Source organism: Dermacentor albipictus, unplaced genomic scaffold (assembly GCF_038994185.2).
Source record: "Dermacentor albipictus isolate Rhodes 1998 colony unplaced genomic scaffold, USDA_Dalb.pri_finalv2 scaffold_21, whole genome shotgun sequence".
NCBI lineage: Eukaryota > Metazoa > Arthropoda > Arachnida > Ixodida > Ixodidae > Dermacentor > Dermacentor albipictus.
Window position 1 is genome coordinate 4557527 of NW_027225575.1, and position 16964 is coordinate 4574490.

The 16964-nt window shown below is 45.3% G+C and overlaps 1 long non-coding RNA gene across 1 annotated transcript in view; it reads left to right on the forward strand.

Annotated features, from left to right (window-relative positions):
* Positions 1–6810: 6810 nt before the first annotated feature.
* Positions 6811–16964, forward strand: part of LOC135918728 (uncharacterized) — a 39703-nt gene continuing 29549 nt past the window's right edge. The window contains exons 1-2 of the long non-coding RNA XR_010569745.1: positions 6811–7046; positions 9948–10081. This is a non-coding gene — a long non-coding RNA (uncharacterized lncRNA). The remainder of the gene's footprint in view (positions 7047–9947; positions 10082–16964) is intronic.

A 16964-nucleotide genomic window follows, 5' to 3' on the forward strand; every position in this document is an offset into this window, starting at 1 on the left:
TTTCATCATCATCAGCTTGGTTACGCCCACTTCAGGGCAGAGGCCTCTCCCATACTTATCCAACTACCCCGGTCATGTACTAACTGTGGCCATGTTATCCCTGCAAACTTCTTAATTTCATCCGCCCACCTTACTTTATGCCGACCCCTGCTACGCTTCCCTTCCCTTGGAATCCAGTCCATAACCCTTAATGGCCATCGGTTAACTTCCCTCCTCATTACATGTCCTGCTCATGCCCATTTCTTTTTCTAGATTTAAACTAAGATGTCATTAATTCGCATTTGTTCCCTCACCCAACCTGCTCTTTTTCCCTTAACGTTACACCCATCATTCTTCTTTCCATAACTCGTTGCGTCGTCCTCAATTCGAGCAGAACCCTTTTCGCAAGCCTCCAGGTTTCTGCCCCGTACGTGAGTACTGGTAAGACACAGCTGTTATACACTTTTCGCTTGAGGGATAATGGCAAACTGCTATTCATGATCTGAGAATACCTCCCGAACGCACCCCAGCCTATTCTTATTCTTCTGATTATTTCAGTCACATGATCCGGATCTGCGGTCACTACCTGTCCTCTTGCTTCTTTACACTGCCCTTTTACGTCCGAAACGTGAATATGCATGCGCTGTTTAGAATCCAGCCATTGACAAACTAATTCAGTCATTAGAGCTCGTGCGAAATAATTCAGTTCGTTTCATCTTTCGTAATTACAACATAACTGCAAGTGTCTGGCATGAAAACAAACCTTGCACATACCCCACTTTCTTCTCGTCGTAAAATCGCATGTTCAGTCCTTTTTCACAAATGATACCATCATTCAACACTCTGCCATAATTTCATTTTTCGGCTACAATACGTATCGCCTCGAATCGACCACTGTTATAAAGTTGGCCTTGAATCTTGTCACACTAAAACTTTCTTGCAGTCATTCTTTCTGCGGTCATCGACGGAATGGAACCATCTTCTGGTGAAGTCGTATCCATTTACGATAACCAAAGATTTCGATAAGTTCTAGCTAACCTTGTGTAATTAAAGCATTTTTGTTGTTTACTGTAGAGGTGTGAATTAGGTAGTTTTGTATTTATCGCTTTACTAAGTCAGTTTGCTACCAATTTATCATGACGTTGTTAACTTTCGCTAAAACTGTGCAATCAGAAGCCTTTGTACGTAACCGTTCTAACTGTTTAGATTCGTTTCTTTCCTTATTTTCTGTAACCCTTGTCCCCTCTTTAACGCCATTGGCCAGGTGGGTAATAATAAATAAATAAAATAAAATAAATCGAACTCGTCAAGAGTTTCTGTGAACCTATCTGGTTTATTAAGCTCTAGACTAATGCATGTGTGTCCACTTTATATGACCTAAAAATACACTTTTGACGATTGTAACATCTGTTTTTGTTGCTAATGAATTGTGAAATTTGGACCTTCAATTTTATGAAAATTTTCAAACTTTTTACAACTTTTAGAAAAGTTTCATACCATTCCTCCCAACAGGCAGTGGAATCTAGCTTGGTCCTTTTAACTCAACGAATGTCATTCAAATGAGCTAGGTAGTTGTGCAATGGGTGCATTTCTTCACAAGCTTTTTAATAGGACAACTGGAATTGACCCTAGAGTTCGTGTCCTCCCAATATCACAGCTTAACTCTTTGAATACCACGCCTATATAATTTAATCAATTTGATTGACAGTTTCTTTACGTGCTGTTATACATTTCTGTTTGAATTCTACTAGCATCATCATGCACCTCTGAGATGACAACTTAAAGTTAAGTATTTGTCACATTTGACAATTTCTGGCAGACGGGGAGTCTGGGAAAATAAGACTTCGACTTGGGGTATCGTTGAGATTAGTCTCTGGTGCTCCTAGCATTTCATCAATAACAAGATTCAAAATAAGTGCTTTAATCAAATCAGCAAGATCATTTGAAAATTACAGCAGCAGCGAAGACACAGAAGCTTCTCTCGGGTTTTCATTTTTCTGATCAGACGTACAGCCTGTTTCAAGAATGTCTCGAACAATGGTAGACGCTCATGACCACATGCTATTTGGATATTAGATTCGATTGAGTTCCAGTGCAACTTGGGCCATCTTGCGGCAAACACAGAAGACCCCCTCCTCACAATGTACGGCGCTGCACCGACACGTGGCGTGCCACTCGCCCCATGACCACGTCCGCCTTCATGGCGCGTCGGGGTCCGGCTATCTCTGCCGATCGCGACGTTTGGCTGGCGTAGCGTGTTTGAGTAGGCGGTGCGAACGGGAAGTGATAACGCTGTCGCGTTCCACTCTTGAAGGCGAAGCTTAAGCGTCCTCCAATTTTGGAACACCTGGGCAGGAACTGCTATTCCTTACCGTACAATATTGTGCAACATTCCACATTGTTATACAGCACTTACTGGAACTGAACAATGCATGTAGAAGCTACAGTGCCACTTGAACGCACACTAGATCACAGTGCTTGCCCAGAAAAGCAGATTGATCAGAATAGTGACAACACACACAAAACAAAATAATCGGAGAAAGCTTCTGCATGCTCCCTGACATGACAAACATTGCTTTGCGAGCCGAAGTAATGGAGTAAAAATCAACATGTGCCTGTTAAATCAGTAGAAACAAATGCTCCCTCTACAATAGGACCTTACCAGTTTTCACACATCCAAAGATACTGCTTTCCCACTTAGCATGGGCACCAATATGGCTATAGTTAACGCCAACAAATCTTCATAATTTTTGAATTTTTGGTGACGTGACTTACCAGAATTGGTATCTAGGAACCAGATGCATGTTTTATAACTTTCACCTTTTTATTATCAGTAATTAACTAAAGAAAGCAAATTATTGTTTTCATTCATTTTCTTTGAGGTGCTTTTTTAAAGTTTCACATAAGAATTCTCAAATTGTCTGAGAAATTATTACTGCTATACACACATTCAATACACCAGTGACCAGGCTATAATTCTATGTATAGATGTATACGTTGCGACTACTACATCTCGAAGTATAATGTTAAAGCATAAAACCACAGAAATTGAGAGCACATTTTTTGTAGTACCGAAAGAATTTAGCGGACACTACCAAGAGAAAGTTATTCAAGATTATTTGACTGCACATTCGAAGTCAAAACACGACAGCCCTATTGTGAGGAATAGCCTGGCAAATTACTAGGGGCATCAAAATTGAGAGACTGCTGGTACTACCACTTTAGCACTACTGTGCCTGCTAACCTATGATCCTTAAAATGGGTACCAATCTCAGACAGGCCGAAAAAAAGAAGGGGGTGAATAGCACAAACTTTTTTTTAAAGCTTACCTTGAGCTCATGCCTTTTCACAGATACATACGCACCATAATAAGAATGATTTACCTTTCGACGCAGCACCCAAGTAGCAGCAAACTAGGAACAGCAAAAACTGACCAGCAACACATACTGTAAAATACGGTGGAAGCGCCCACCCCACATTCACTGAATATTGGGTTAATCTAGATATGGGGCTTGTCCGGACGAAGCAGTAAAAGCCAAGATAGCAGTCAACGAAAAACTTCCAAAGCAGGGCTACGGTGGATAAGGAATGACAGAAAGCACGTCTATTTTCAGATGGTAAATGATTAGGTGCACTAGTGCTTAATGATCTTCACTGAACTCAGCGGCTCCTTGAGCCGGTGTGAGTGACCCGTATGCTGCTTTACCCCGCAGTGTTGTTAGCACGAGTCGCTGGACTGTCCATTCTAACCATTATCTGGTCCCTGCTACAGATATTGTAGGCCGTGTAGTCGAAGCGTGTGCTCAGAGTTCCAATTCTTAAGCAAACGGCATCAACAGCTTCCTTGCAGGCTGCAGGGGCCTTCTGACTGTTGTTGGTGAAAACGCACATGGTCACTCCGAATACCTAGCTTCTTCCACTGGCTGATATACATGCTTGAGGCCTTGAAGTCTTGCCTGATGCTGGGGCTTTGGAGGGCGTGGGCACTTATATGTTATGTTTCAGAATTCTGAAGATTTAGAAATGTTAATACTGGGCGCTTGTGCGAAACTTGGCGTTTCTACAGTATTTTATGGTAGCCTTTACATCACAGTGACTTTCTCAGCGACTTTGCTGCTACACATTTTGCCTGCTTCACGAACTAGTCTGTATGAACTAGCACACTCAAAGTGAGTGGTGACCGATTTTCATCTGAAGACTGTTAAGAAGAGGTTTCGAGACAGATGAGCAAAACTTTTGCGTGAGAACAACTCGTACTTCATAGAGCTTGACCTAACATTAATAAAATCATAAAATATGCCCAAAGTCATAAACCATGCATATCGAAAATGTTTGCTCATAATCCCCCAACGTGCTGGCAGTTCTGTACACATTTTATATAATTATACGCCCTACTGGGAGTACTTAGCTTTTAATTAGCTTTAAGTTACGTTTAATTGTTATGCAATAATACTATAACCAGAACATGAGCAGAGCAATCTTTTGGTATAGTTTGTACCAATGACACAGATAACACTAGCCACAAACAGTATTTTCAAAGTGTATTGGCCCCTCGAAAAAGGTCGTGATGCCCATTCCTGGCATACAACAGCACTGCACACAGCATCACTTTTCTCTCACCGTAACTGTAGGAAACTCTACAAATACTGCCTTCACCAGATCATCCTAAGGGGCTTTGTGCAGACTTGTGTTGCTATGCTCTGAACTAAATACATCACAGAAACGTTGCCTGTCTTCAGGAGCAATGTATGCTCAACAACCCCTGATCTACGGCGACTAAGCTATACGGCGAACTTCAACCTCTTTCAATGTGTCTTAACGAAAAAAATGCTGTGCATTAGGGCAGGCTAAAGATAGTCAGGCTATGTGCAAACAAAAACGAAAGATAAACTGATACTGGACAACATGGTGACTGTGCCGTCCGACCTGTGCTTTGCCTTCGTTTTAATCAGCACTCGGCGTCAGTTACTTCGATATGTTCGAACTTGCCCAATAATGCACAATATTGAAGGGAGCGAGAGCAGGCGCACACCCACAGAGTAACAAACGAAACGGACAGGATGTATCATTCTTTCAAGTGCCGTCCTGGCTTGCACTTATTCATTGTACAGCACGGTGTACTGTATAGTCTATCTATTCACAAGATGTGAATCCTTAGTTCGACGACAAAGCAAAGCTACGCAATAAAGAAAAACAAGGTACTTAAGCAATCCTAATAATCATATGTGCTCTCTGGAGGGTCTAGGCTAGAGAAATGAACAACATAACTTTTGCTTTTGGACATCAACAGTACACTAACATTCTCGGACATCAGCGTTTGCTACGTTCAATGTGGCAAAAATAACAATTACGCAAAGAAGTGGCGACTATTCACGTGAAAAACGCAGAAACAGACCTGAACAGAGGACGTGACAACAATTAGCACCTCTAAATTCCTCTAAAAGAGGAGCATGACACTTTTTTTTGAGCAGGCAGTGCTATTAACGATTCCCTTCGTTCAGCGGACGATTCATGAAGAAATCGGGATCGGGATCGATACAAGCCCTGCCATGCGTCTCGAAACTGCCGCGTGATATCAGTCCAGGCAAGACTATTGAAATTAACTACGAGAGCTACATAAGGGCCGTCATGTAGTGTTTGAAGAGCACCGGACTAGACTCGAGACTTTCAGGAAACCACTGCGTTACGTGAATATTGTATATACGCATCCCTAGCTCCTATTCTCAGCATAATGTTTAATGCCTCTTTGGTCTGTCCCCTTTCCTTCTTCTCCTGTGCAAAGTAGCAGGCCAGAACCTACTAGCTGAGGTCGACCTCTTTGCCTTTCTGCTAATAAAATCCCTCTCTATTCTTTTCGAATAACAGTAGCAATAATAATAAAAATACATTGTAGAGTAAGAAAAAACAACGTCGTAGTGTCGAAAACGCCCTAATCGTAGTCTTATCGACACACGAACATATAGCTATAATATGCGAGGACAAGTTTTTACCACACCGAGTCCCTACATACACGCGCACGCAAAGTTCCAAGCACATATGTACCCGGGGCTGCGATGCACTATAATATGAGTGGGTCATATACGCATTCATTCTCCCATAAGCTTCGTCAATATAAACGCTACCATTACTGAGGTCACAACTATGGTCACCATTGGGGTCAGACGCGTACGTGCTGGCCAGTGAAGTTTGAATTATGCGATGAAGGCCGATTTCAGAATCAAAATAATGAAAGTTTGGGCCAATAGAAACGTATGGTCATGATCAAAAGCAAACGGGAATCGAATTAACGAAAATCTGCTGTACCGTTAACCAGAACTTCAGGCCTTAGACAGTGGTGGACTGCAGAGAAGTATATCGAAACGAACTCAAATAAAAGAAACAACGTGGTCAACATAACATTTGCTTAATAAAAACAACATAAGTGTTTCGGCGAGAAATAGACAAGAGAAAGGGTTCTGTAAAAACGCCTTAGCAAGGCGCTTACACCTCAATTCGATGCGACTGCCTTCCAAATCAAGATAGTCAGTCACTCGCGTATGTTTATTGGTTGCATCCCTGTTAGTAAAACGTGATGCGCGTTTTAGGATTAACTGTGCGATGAATACGCTGGGTCTTTTTAAAGAAAACATTTTGAACGCAATTCTGAAAGGCACTGAAGAGGTTGATTGGCCTAAATGTGCCTTTCTTTGGAGCGCGGTTTTAGAGCCCTGCGCGTGAATGACAATGATCCGGGGAAAAAAATTGCCAGTATTGTGAGGGTGCCACAGCTGGATAATTATTGTTATACAAATAAGAGACACCGCTGGCCCTCCAAGTCTTTCTGCGATCTGGTTTTGTTGAATCCATCCGACCGTAACACCGTTTCTTTTCTACGACTATTAAACATGAGTGCAATGAGTAACATATCTGTCTGAAGAGTAAATGAGCGTTTTAAACGGCGCGCGTTCGGAGCGCGCTGTCGGGTTGCGTACGTGGAACTGTGTACTTCAAGCAATGATGAAAGCGGGATACTTTTTACCACAGTGCAGAGCGCTGCTAACATGCGTGGCTGTGGTGTGGACCATCGAGTGAGTATGGTACATTTATTCTCACGCAAACGCTACCGGTATATATAAAGGGTGATAATTTTGAAGTTTTACGGAATTTAAAAAATAGGCTGTTGCAGATCACATAATTGCTAGTCCTTGAGTTGGATTATTGAGAGAGGCAGACATTACCTGTACAAGAAATCGAAACGCTTATTCAACGAATTCACAAAATATGACTAATTATATTTGAATTAATTACTTTATGGCCCATTTCAATTTACGAATTGTAGCCGGTGAGCTTCCAAGGCGTATCTACTCGGAATGAATTTCTACAAAAACGCCAGCTTCGAGATATGCGCCATTAAACTCGCCATAGAAGTGCACTGTTATTCCACTTAATTTTTTAACAAAACGCTATTTTATGCATTGAAGCACAAAAGTAACTGGAACGCCCATGCACTTCGTCCCACACTTTGGGAAATAATATCTCGAAGCTTGTGTCATCCTTGAAATTTATTTCAAGTGGATATGGCCTGCAAGCTCAACGGCTACAATTTATAAATTGCAATATGGCCCGTAAGTTAATAGCTTAAGAATATAATTAGTTCAATATGTGTTTCGATTTCTCGTGTTAGTAATGTCCGCTTCTTCGAATAATCCGAATTTCAAATGATCGAAATTCGAATCTTCGAATTTAGGGATTTTTTTTAAATCCATGAAACTTCAAGATGATCACCCTGTACACAGCGTTGCAGCAGCAGTTATAGACAATGCACTTACTGTGTTATTCAAATGCGACGCTTATCCACGTATACAACGCGTGCAAACGCATTGCACGCACACGTGCGTGCAAACAAACGCGTGCACACACACTCACGCACACTGTACAACGTCAATCCCTCTCCTCGATCCCGTGCAGGATAGCCAACCAGAACTACTTCTGGGGCGATATGACGTAAAGCTATTCCAAATGGTTTCTATTCCATTTCTCGAGCCAACACACCTCGATTGGTCAAACATTTTTCGGTCCACCCCCACTTCGCCTGCCTGTCACGCGACGTCACGGAAACCGCTATACGATGAGTATACACTCCTTATGCATGATTAGACCGAACAAAAGAAAAATAATTATTTCTGATCTACGTCTTCTTTCTCATTAGCTCGCCGACATTTGGAAAAAGTTTTCGGGCGGCGCCCACTTCGCTTGTCTGTCAAGCGACGTTGCAAAACCGCGAAAACGCACCACGTCAAGCGGACTCAGTGTAAACCTAAACTTGCGCACCTGAATGCGACATGTGCCGTTTTTCGCAGTGTGCATTAGAGATGCATTACGGTATGGCGGGAGACTGCCCCGTTTCATGAAAAGATGGCTGCTCACCGATCACGCTGGCATTGGCTACCCGGCCGGAGCAGCCGGGCAGAATGGTTTTATTAGTGTGTGTGTTGTTTGTGTGTTGTGTGTGTTGTGTGTGTTGTGTATATATAATTTGCGTGGCTCTGTATAAAGTTGTCGACCTTCTTAAGCACATATACTACATAACTGTGCCAACCGTTATTTGCTGAGGATCCGTTTTAGCGACGTTCTTGACTTTCCGTTGCTCACCACCGAGATTTTGTGGCAGCCACCGCAAACTGAGCAAGGGGAAGTGGGCCCATCGGAGGCTCCGGCACCACCCTCCTGATCAGCTTGTCTACTTTCACTGCGCTAGCTCGGCCCTATCGAAGCCCTCTCAACTTATTGCTCCTCGCCTCTTGTCAACCAGGTACATAAGAAAAACCTGTAAGGGTAGGCAATGCTATTCGCTTTCAAAGCAAAACCAAAAGTGACCACCTATAAACGTTAGATTTTTTTCCTTTGACTATAAAATTGGTGACAACTCTTTGTTGATTGTACGTAGCTTTAGGTACTTAGGGGTGATCATTAATCATGACTTGTGCGGTGCCTCCAAGTGGAGGAGGTCTCCTCTAGGGCTTACAGGAAACTGTTCTTTTTGAGAAAAAAGTTGCAGCATGCACCAACACATTTGAAGCTCATTGCGTACAAAACATTTGTTCGCCCGGTTTTCGAGTACGCCTCCCCATTTTGGAGCCCTCACCAACTGTACTTGAGAGATAAACTCGAAAAAATCCGGAGAACCGTTGTACGTTTTTTTTTGTTCACGTTATGGGAGAGCCGATTCTGTAACACAACACACATGTTGAAATGTTGGGACTTGGAACTGCTAGAAACACGACGAGAAAAACAACGAATGAAATTCTTTTTCACGATAACCAGAAATCAAATAAGAATAAACAAAGAATTCGCCCCCCTTTAAAGCACAGTGCGCGTTTAAACCACAATGCTAGCGTGCAGCCTTATAAAACACTCCTCGATTGTTTCCAATACTCGTTCTTTCCTTTGTGTATTAATATATGGAATGGCCTTCCGGACTGCACTGTAACAGCACAAAAGGTTAACGAATTTTATACTCTACTAGAATTGTATTGCAGGCAACGGCATAATTAAGAATTGAGCATGCTGACTCTTATTCTGTATATACTGTGTATATTTGTTTATCCTCCCAGTAATTTGTGTTTGGCAATGGTGTATAACGTTGTATTGGCAGTGTTGAAATTTATCCTTTGATTTTTTTCCTCTCCTGTAATGGCCCTCAAGTGAGGCCTACAGTATTCCTAAATAAATAAACGAGAAGAGCGTTTCATTGAGCTGTTCAAGCGACGCTGCGAGATATACGACGCGATCCTTGCGTTGGCGGTTACGTATGTGACGTCATAAGATTAGCATATAGTCGGAATGAAACAGTTTTCCGTCACACGGCCCCTGGTATACCCACCTCTCGACCGCTATAAACATTCTTTCTCTCTACTTCGCGTGCAACTGTGTGGCATCGTGCCTTCCCTGGCGTCTTAACCAAGTCCACTTTTGCCTTTCCTTTTCAGCCAAACAGCTGCCAACTGCGTGGATGATTCACTTTGCTCGTTGTCCTGCGTCGAACGGTACATGCACGACGCGCGCTATTTTGGTTTAGCTGGCCACTGCGAGAACGGTAGCTGTGTCTGCACCCATCTGGATCGTAAGCATGCACCGATATTATAACTACCCAATTTTATAACGTTTCTCAGGGGACCACGTAAAGAGAACGTATTAGGTACACGAGCCATAGAGAAAGAAATTCAACAAGAGGGGACACTCTTCAAAAACTGGCAACAGGAAACACGTCACGCCTAGTTTCAACAACATCCGTTAGTTGACGCGAGCATCAGAAAAAAAGAATGTGAAATAGACTTCCAGACAACGTTTTATTTTTTTATTCCTTCCCACTAAAAGTGAAAAAGTTTTGCGTGTAAATGAACTTATACTTTGCAACTTTTTGTTGCGTTGCCTAGCAACAAGCTAGCGGCACGCCAGACGCGCGCATACGTCATGCGCCAGACAAGCCGCATGAGTGAGCGAGGCCGGTCGTACGAGCGAAGCTCGCGTGCTCGGCGACCCGTCTGTTTTGGACATAGCCTATTTTTTGGGGGGCTCCCGGCCTTCTCTATGCTTCTCTTGCGTATCGTCTGCATTTCGACACGGCACCACTGCACTACTGGACTACGGCAAGGTGAGAAATTGTGTTTGACAGTGTGCGGCGTATTTTAAGCACATTTAGGCTTAGTTTGAGTGGCGCAGTTAGCGAAAAACAGCTCCGCCGTCCTGACGCAGTTAAATTGAGTTAATGCCTCGTCCTGGGAGATGTTTGCGACGCTTTCTATGAGCACCAACATTACTGTTGTAACTTATTTCGGTAGTTTTCGGGCACGCTTGCCGCGCCCGGCTTATTGACGCAGTAAGCGAAAACCGGCTCGGCCGTGTGACGCATTTGCGCGTGTACTACATGCGTGTACTACGTCGTAGCGCCTAAGACAGACAAGTTTTCGCACATTCTGTGGTCCCCAACATTATTGTATCTAGTGTCGTTATATTTGGGGTAGTTTAGAAGCACGGTTGCCGCGCCCGGCTTATTGACGCAGTTAGCGAAAAGCAGCTCGGCTGTGTGCCGCAGTTAGTTTCGCGTGTACTGAATCTTACTGGCAGAAGTTCGTGACGCATTCTTTGACCCGAAAAAGTATTGTAATTTATTTGGTAACTTTTTGGGATATCTTGAGGCTTTCTCGCCGCGCCTGGGGTTGCGAAGCTGTTAGCAAAAAAGCAAGCCGGCCGTAGTGAGTGAGTTTTGCGTGTACTTAATTTTTAGTGGGACAAGCTTGTGACGCATTTTATAGCCCTGCAACAACATATACCTTATTTCGGTACTCGCGCTTCTCGAAAACGCGACGAGCGATTGCCGAGAGGGATAACACGGGAGTGTTGCATGCGTCGGCAGGACGCGTAAAAGATAACACGGAGGAGCTCAAGAACATGACATTTGCGTATTCTGAGCGACTGAAAACAGGCTTTGCACCCACGAGTCTGACTTGAGTGCGATTAGAAGGCATTCTGCGAACGTGTGACATGGTCTGGCTGAGCTTGTGTTGTGGCCACCTTTTTGTACTTGACGTACCATCGTGTCGACTGAGGCCAAGTTGTTTTGGAAACGCGCAGTCACCCGTGTATTTGTGCACTTAAATAATGCCCGGGAAAGGAGGGGTGCTTGAAAATGGGATGTTCAAATTTTATGGCATTGTCTTTGCTGCGAAATGTACAGGCGCCCAAATCTTTAACTGGTGTGCGGGAGCGGCGACTTTTCCGGGCGTCAGCGCCGTATGACGCGGCGAGGCTGGAAACAGCCTAGTAGACGATGGGCCCAGCTGAGCGCGCTTTGTCCGCATGCGCTTAGCCTCAGACTGTTTCCAGCCTCGCCCCGTCAAACGGCGCTGACGCACGGAAAAGTCGCCACACCCGCACACCAGTTAAAGATTTGGGCGCCTGTACGTAAAAGTGAATTTATCTGTAATGCCGCTCATTCACCACTTACGCACGTTTCGCCTCCACACGCAATACTCCTGTTAGGTCAATATACCGAAATGATACATGCTTGTAATTTACTTTCTTTCAGCTGATGGCATCCGGTGGAGCATCGTACGGCAACCACTGCTGCTAACCTGGTGCCGCAACTTTGGATGAGTGCAGGAGAAGCCCGGAACGAGCATTTATATAGAGCAAAATAAACATTTCATCATTTCAGAAAACGTCTTCCGTTTTCTTTATGAAATTGCACCTGACAGATTCGGCGCAGTCTTGTAAAGGTCAATCGCAATCATTTCTACTTGTTAATGAAACGACTCCACGCCAAGGCCACGCGAGGTTCAGCAGAAGCGAAAAAAAAAAATGAATGCCGCGCCGAGCAGCAGAGCCAGCGCGGCGGGTACCAACTGGTGTTCAAAATGCGCGCGCCCAAAACCGAAACCGGAAGAAGTCAACAACATCCGCTTGGGGTGCTACAGTCAATTCGGCCGCTGGGCTCTATGGGAGTGTCCGCTCTTGTTGAAATTTCTTTCTCTATGCACGAGCGTTCTGGCCTTTCGCCCCCATCGAAGTGCGGCCACCGTGATCGAACCCGTGAGCTCGAGCTCTGCGGCCTAACGCGATATCCCAGCGGCCAGTTACACATCACCTTAAGAAATGTTAGAATTTGTCGCAAAACCACGCAGCGCAATTTATTTTCCCAGCTTACGCATATCAGTCAAGTGTCACCGTCGCGCCTCAAGTGTATACTCAATGTCAAGTGGCACTGAAGATCGTAACTTTCGATAACATTTGCGGCAGCACTATTCTAGCTGATGAGTCAAAAACTGTTTTTCGCCCAAACCCATACTTGAAGAATGAATATGCTGCACATGCTTGATTCAACGTTAACAGTTTTTTGGTGCGGTCGTATCCGTGAGTAACACAAAAAGAAGAGCTCTTCCAATTTACATGCTGCAGCGCTGTGGTCGAGAGCCTTCGGCAGTAACAGGCCCTGTTCAACCACTCACAGCCCTTTTTCAATTTCTGCAGAGCCCTGTATTTCTTTATTTATTTACAATACCTCAGAAGGGGTCTTACATGAAAGCCGGTTGGGCTATTATATAAGCGTTAGATTTTGCGGAGTTGCTTTATCGTTAGTCGAAGTCGCTGCATATTGAAGTGGAGCAAAATTAACGTCAAAAGAAAGGCCGTTCCGTAGAACCTTCTGACGTCTCGAAAAAAAAAAGGAAGAAATGTGCGCAGTTGTGCCAGCAGACGGCGGGCGCACAGCTTAAATGCGATCTGAATGACGATGGGCTAGCTTGATGGCGGCAGTACCAGGTGACACGCTATAAATGCTGATGAAAGGCTTGCGATGATTAGCACGAGATCTCAGTTCGGTGAAACTTGTCTCGTATGAATCAGCTGGCAAAAGAAATTGCGTTGCATGGTTTTGGGACAACTTCTTACGTTTCATTGAGGTTATATTGGCCCGCCGCAGTAGCCCAATGACGACGGCGTTGCGCTGCTGTGCTTGAGGTCTCGGATTCGTTCCTGTCCGCGGCGGCCACATTTCGATGAGGGCGAAAGGCCAGAGGCCCCTGTACTTAACTTGTGTGCACGACCCAGGTTTGGTCAAAAATAACTTCTAGTGCCACACTACGGAGGGCCCAATAACCGGAACGTGGTTTAGCCGCTGAAAACATCAGGGTTTAATTTAATACCAACACTTTTCTGTATCTGTGCCCTTGTGTGAAGTACTGGGCGCACAGCTTTGAAACGCTTTTCATGTTGCCGTCGCCCGCGCAATTTTAGCAAAGGTGTTTAAGAAAATGAGACATATGAAAGCATTCGAGACACCCCTAGAGCGAAGACGTTTTTCTCTGTAATCTGCAGTTTATGAATAGATTACCCAGGTATACGGGGAAATTTTAATGCACGCTTAGTGAAGCTAGATGCAACAGTGAGAACCCCTGTGTTTGCGTGGGCTGTGCGTAGCTTCTACACCTCGTTACTTCGACAACAGCTGCAGTTAATTTTCCTTTTCCATCATGGTATTTACTACTGCACTGGTGCTGAGAGAACTTAGCGTACTTGATCTATTGTGTCGAATGCAGTACGACTTCACATTGTATTAGATAAACATAAAACTCTGAACTTCTAGTCTGTAGCAAAGAAAGAAGCCAGCATATAACATTTCACTCGGTTTGCTGTTTTTTAGAAACATCGGGAGAGTATCGATACTTCTGAGCGCTGAACAAATTGTTTGTGCTGAACCACCCATCGACCTATGTTACGCATCTGTAGATGGCGCAGTCTTGTGCTGGCTATAGAGGACACACACATAAACACACACAAAAAGTCGAAAGCACACGCGCATGGTGTACCACGAATTATATGTGCAACTCGACTTGTGTTGTACTGCTGCTTTTGTATGCGCGCCAAACGTGCGTTAAATGTTTACACGCATAACAAAAGCCGATTTCCCGTGCCACTTCCAGCTGCGGTCACTGTGCACGGAGGTAACGAAATTCATTGTCGATTTTAGTGGTGTGGTTACAATAAGCCGTGGAGCTGAACTGTTTGCCTTGAGGACATTTTCTTTTCTGCGCTCAGTGTGCCCCTATAAGTTTTGCGATTTATTGGCACGGCCGAAGAGTAAGCGTGAACAGATTTGGTGATTCCGCGGAACCCCTGAAACCCTGAAACAGTTTTCGCCCGCGGAACACAATTGGCATGGCCGAGTTCAGAAGCGCCTATAACGTCTCTGCCGAGGTCGTCGTATATAGTTACCAGCACATACCCATTGTCTATTCTCATTCTTGCATGCAACGCAATTCATGAGTCGTAACAGTCTGCGCTACTTCAATACGCTAACTGAAGTCATTATTAAAAATTTGCGAATCAATTTAGCATCCGCTGTCGCTCTATATATGCTTGAAACCCGCCCTCCCCCCACTTGTTTTGGCGAACCAGTCACCGTTAATATATCTATTTTTTTGTTCAGGTGTTTGGTTCGGGTTCAAGTTGTACGTTCCGAAAATATCGGCTCGGATTCGAGTTCAGTTCCTGCCAAACTTCCGGTTTGGGCACGGTGTTCGGCTCCGTTTGGTTCGATACCCTGGTTTTGGTACGAAATTTAAAACGGTGTTACAACTCATGAGGGCGTTAAGTTTTTCGGGTCGCGGATGTAAAATGTTCAAATTCACCTGCACCTAAAAATTTGGATGTATAAACAGCGGAAGGCGATAAAAAAATTACAAGTTTACAGCAAGGCGATGGGCTTCCGAGCATATTAATTATACGTCAGCTTCGAAATTTCTCCTTTAGCACCCTAATTGCAGTACCCTAAGAAGCAGCCAACAATTGGCCAACCCCGCAGGGGCGTCTGCGCAAGCAGGCGTTTGGTGTGTTGCGACACCACGTACCCGAGCACACGAGGGTTGGACCCTCACGCGTGTAGCCGTGCGCGGCTTAGCCGTGTCTGGGGAAAAGGGGATCCTGGAGGTTGAGCTGATGCTGGGTGTTTGGACCTTTAAGGCCCCCCGGCGGAGGCAACACACCTCTTCGGCCTCGGCTTCACATAGACGGCACCTCCAGGCTGACCCACCTGGAGGAAATCGGCAGTCGCCTTTTCCTTCCTTCGTACAACCTTCGTCTTTCCCTTACTTTCCACCTTTCCTGTCTCCTTCTCTCTCCTATTTATTTCCTTTCTCCTTGGCGGCAAGGGTTAACCCTGTGTGGTTATCCAACCTTGGGTACACCATATTTGGTTAAAGTGGCGGCGTACGACTAGCGTCGTGCAGACTTGCATGCAAGCTCGGCCGCGTCCCCTCGTTGGGCTCCGTGGTGGGCGGTCGGCGCTGTTGCCGAATGTATATAGTTTTTAACGGAAACTTCTTTCCCGAAACTTCCTGATCGCCCTCAGAAACGAGGGCGCACCGATTATTTATTCTAGTTTTTCGGACGCCAAATCCAAAACTTCCCCCGCTTTCACGTTATTCACTCTGAAAAGACAGACAAACCAGTGCGAACCATTTCACCGTTCCTTGTGTCAAAGACCTTGACTGATGTTTTTGGTCCAGGTTACAAGGCGTCGAGGATGGCAAGCGGCGACCTCCTCTTGGAGCTCCGCGACCAGACGCAATATGACAAACGACCGAAGCTAGTGTCATTTGGGGAGACCCACATAATAGTAACCCCGCACCGTACAATGAACACCACCCGCGGTGTTATGTCGGATGATTATTTGCTTGAGCTGACTGAAGCGGAACTCCTGGAGGGCTTCAGTGTACAAAATGTGATCCATGTCAGAAGAATTAAGATGAGGCGAGAAGGTAAAGAGATTAAGACGAAGCATGTTATAATCGCCTTTGGTTCAAGTGTCTTGCCCGAATAAATCGAGGCCGGGTATATCAAGCTCCGCGTCAGGCCGTACGTGCCAAACCCACTCCGTTGTTTCAAATGCCAGCGCTTCGGCCACAGCTCGCAGAGCTGCCGAGGTCGCCAAACTTGTGCTAAATGCAGTGCCCAAGAACACTGAAACTTGTGAGAACGCTCTCCACTGTGTAAACTGTGATGAGGAGCACGCCGCGTACTCGCGGTCGTGCCCCTCCTGGAAGAAGGAAAAAGAAATAGTAACGATCAAAGTAAAAGAGAACATATCGTTCAAAGAGGCATGCAGGCGGGTTTCATACCTGCCCAAGAAAAGCTTTGCCGATGTGACGCGTCAGGGGGCAGCGACACAAAGGCTTCCAGCGGCTGTCCGACCCACAGTCAGTGAGCCGGCAGTTACGCCATCTGCCCCCGCGGCGGCTGCAGCTAGCGCTGCTCCGCCAACCGAGGAGAAGGGAACATCGACCCCGAAGGTGGGCGCAGCCGAGGCTGCCTCAACCTCCCAGGTACCTTCAAGCGCTGGCAACGGCCGACGCAGCCAAATCCCCCAGGGAGCCCCATCGACCTCCGGGCTGGTGGGCGCAGGGGTCTTGCCCTCCAAGGCGGGACTCTCCCTGGTAACTTCCCGCTCG